This window comes from Trypanosoma cruzi, genomic scaffold (genome assembly GCF_000209065.1).
Source record: "Trypanosoma cruzi strain CL Brener 1047053516461 genomic scaffold, whole genome shotgun sequence".
Taxonomy (NCBI): Eukaryota; Euglenozoa; class Kinetoplastea; order Trypanosomatida; family Trypanosomatidae; genus Trypanosoma; species Trypanosoma cruzi.
The window spans coordinates 1-3,898 of NW_001849286.1; the positions used below are offsets into that span (position 1 = coordinate 1).

At 53.2% G+C, this 3,898-nt stretch overlaps 1 pseudogene, besides 1 other annotated feature; it reads left to right on the forward strand.

Moving 5' to 3' along the window:
* Positions 1 to 3,898: a sequence feature (areas not merged during assembly with more than two copies in the genome that could not be assigned to a particular haplotype).
* On the forward strand, positions 619 to 2,832 carry Tc00.1047053507815.20 (annotated as a pseudogene).

Below are 3,898 nucleotides of genomic sequence, written 5' to 3' on the forward strand. Positions count from 1 at the left end.
GTACGCGTCCACTGCGGCGTGTGGTGCCACAGGATGCGGTTGCCATTGCGACCGGTGCAACGGTCGTCATGCGTGGAGCAGAGCGTCACCTGCATCTTTTTGTCTGCAGAGCTTGCAGGTGCCGCGAGGAGGTGCAGGCGACCTCTCATCATTGGGTTGCTGAGGCCGGTTTTCCTCTCTGTTCAGCAGGAGGGGCAACTATTCCTGCAAGTGGTGTGCTTTTCTGCATCGATACACCCAACGGGTTGTCACGCAGCCGTGTCGTTGCAGTGCCACTCTTGTGTCCTTCACTTCACACGTGGCCCTCTCTCATTTGTCTTGTTTGCAGGACCGTGGCCTTCGGTCCCCCATTAGGAGGCTGCTCACATTTTGAAATTATTTTTTTATGCTTTTGAGGGGTGCTGGAGAATAATGGCTGCGGGGATGGTCATGTTGTGGTTCGCTGTGAGTGGTGGCGGTGTGTACTGCTGTTGTACTGTCTTTTTGCCGCTGTCGTTGTCCTTTTCACTTATTGAAAACACACACGCTAGGAAATCAGGCGCTAATCGCTACTGTGAAATTCGAAGGCACTGAAAGGACCAGCAACAGCACACACACCGCCCTCACACACATACTTATATGCTCTCACGTGTTGCTGCAGTGAAGGCACCCCGCACACACAACCGTCGCGGCGTGACCGGATCCAGCTGAAGGAGGAGGGAAGGAAGGGAGAGTGAGCCGCAGAGGCCCAACATATCCCGGCATGTGTTTACTTTTGCGGTGCTGCTCCTTCTTTTCTTGATTATGATGTGCTGCGGCAGTGGAGGTGCACACGCTGTGGAGAGCAAGCCAGGGGGTGTGCAGCTGCCGCAATGGGTCGTTATTTTTGTGCCGAATAAGACGCAGGTGTTGCCAAAAGATGGGACTGGTGAGACTGGAGTGAAGGAAGCATTTGCCGCACCCTCTCTCGTCCGTGTTGGTGGGGTAATGATTGCATTTGCTGAGGGCTTCCTCGAATATAACGGCCATCACGAGAAATTATTTGGGACTTGTTATTCCGACATTGTGGCTGGGTACATCAAGGCTGCGGAGACGTGGCCGTCCATTGTCGCTGAGATCGCCAAGAAGGAGTGGAGGGCACACACCGTGCTTGGCAGTAGGAATGGCGATGATCGTTTGCGCGTTTTTTTGTCGGCCCGCATCCATTGCAGGGGACAATAAGGTGTTTCCACTTGCGGGAATCTGCGAAGAGAAGTACGACAATGATGATGAGGAAAGGGCGGCGGGTGACTCAGCTATTCAACTGGTTGTTGGTGTGGCCACGCAGCCCAAGGACGGCGAGCCGAGTGGAATGATCAACTGGGAAGAATCCAAATATTTCTTGCAACAGATCTCCAAACACACTTAAGGCCACATGAAGGATTTTGTGACTGCTGGTGGCTCAGGCATTGTGATGCAGAATGACACGCTTGTGTTTTCCCTGAGTGCGAGTAACGGGAAAAATCAACCTTTCTCCATGATCAATTATTCGACGGACAAGGAGAACAACTGGGTGTTCCCAGAGGGCATTTTTTCTGTGGAATGCCTTGGCCCCCGCATCACCGAATGGGAGAATGGACAGATTCTCATGATTGCTGAATGTTTTGAAGGCCAGAGTGTGTTCGAGTCGCGTGACATGGGGTAAAGGTGGAAGAATGCTGCCAGAACACTCTCAGGCATGTGGGTCATTTCACACTCAGGATTCCGTTGGGACGAAAGTTTGCGTGTGGGAGCCCTCATCGCTGCGACCATTGGGGGAAGGAAGGTCATGCTGTACATTCAGGGAGGGAACTCCTCGGGGAAGAAAAGTGACAATGCGCTCTGCCTTTGGGTCACGGACAATAGCCGCACGTTCCATGTTGGGCCGCTTTTTGCGGAGAATGCTATGGGTGAGACGCTTGCCAACGCCCTGCTGTACTCGGATGGTGCGTTGCACCTTTCACGAGAGAGTATTGTGGGGACGCGCCGGGGCATATCCCTTGCCCGCCTGACGGAGGAGCTGAAGACGATCAACTCCGTCCTCAGCACTTGGGCGCAGCTGGATGCCTCTTTCTCCGAGTCTTCCAGACCCACGGCTGGTCTGGTTGGATTCCTGTCCGACGCATCGTCCCGCGATGTCACGTGGATCGACGAGTACCGTTGCGTGAATGCAATTGCGACAAAAGCAGCGAAGGCCAAAAATGGGTTTAATTTCACGGGGCCGGAGTCCGGGACAACATGGCCCGTGAACGGCCGGGAGGATAATAACCAGTACGGCTTTGTGAACTACGATTTCACTATTGTGGCGACGGTGATCTTCCACGAGGTTCCGAAGAAGAGTACTTTTCTTCTGGGTGCGGGTCTCGGGGACGGTGCTGGCAAGAAGATCATTGGGCTGCCGTACAGCATGAATAAAGGTGGGAGACAGTGTTTGACGGCACAAAGACAGCAAAGGACACCACTTGGGAGCCGGGGAGAAAATACCAGGTGGCGCTGACGCTTTAGGACGGCAACAATGGCTCCGTGTACGTGGATGGTGTGATTGTGTGGAACCCGGAGACGATACCAACACTTGAGACGCCGGGACATGAAATCACACATTTCTACTTTGGGGGCGACGAGGGGGACATCAACAGCAGCGTGGCGGTGACGAACGTCTTTCTGTACGACCGCCCACTGAGTGTCGGTGAACTAAAAATGCTCAGGAAAAGTGACGGTAAAAAAGGGAAAAGTGACGGCAAAAAAGGAAACGGTGACGGCTCCAAGCGTGGGGGCGTGTCGCAGATGCTGCTGCTGCTGGGGCTTGGGTTTTGCGCCTTTGTGGCCCTTTACTGAGGAATCGCAGTGAGGAATTCCTGCTTCCAGCGGGAACATATGCGTCTTTCCACGCGCTCTTTCAAAGTAATTGCCACTTTTTGTGAACACTTTGTTTTGACCATTTTATTTTACTTTAGATTCTTTTTGCTGCGCAGGGCTTTTCCTCCATGTGGAAGCATGCTCTCCCCAGCACCAGCACCGCGGGGTTGTTGTTCGTTTTCTTCTTTCCACCCCGTGTTGTGGTCCTCCGAAAATTACGGGATCTACTGAGTGTTTTTTTTTTTTGATTGACCAGAGACGCTCCCGGCATTGTGTGCCACGCCGATGGCGCCGGCTAATAAAAGAGAGAATGGAATGGGGGCACGAAACCGCGCCGGGTGTCCCAGTGGAATATAAATAATGTGTGGGCACCTGGTGTTTAAACGACTGGAAGGAGTGCAACATATTTATTTATTTCTTATCTGCAGGCGAGACACACACACCGATTTGGAGGTCACGCAGCAGCGTGCAGTTTTTTCTTGTTTTTGAGTGAATGCATAATGGAAGACGAATACATCTTCGTCTTTTTACTTTTCAGCATGTGTGCCGCGGCTTTCCACAGCGTGGGCAGCCGTGCGGTGTTGCGTTTCAGCAGTCATTCTGTTTGTTCTTTTTGTCTGGCACTATTGTGTGGTTGTGTGTCCCCTCAGATGCTTTGCTTTTTTTTTTTTTTTTGTGGTCGTAGGCACACAGACGAGACACTTACACGATATATGTATTGCAGTGTAGTTGGTTGCTCCTCTTGCGCTCTGTGGTGGCAGTTGCGTGTGGCTGCTGCTCCCCCGTTGTGTTTTTGGGGGAGGAGGCGCGTGATGGCGTCGGTGGAGAAGGAAGGCACCGACCGCTGCTGACGGTGACGGTCTTTGCAGCAGGCGATCTGAGGGGATGGCGTGACTGGTGTAACCACCAACCGAGATGGATGAGGACCGCACCGCATCTCTCTTCCCCCTCATCATCTTCTCAGTCTAAAGCAGCCACAGGCCACACGCACCGCGCGGCAGCGGCGCGACCACCATTCGGACGGCTGCGAGCCAATCGGACTGTG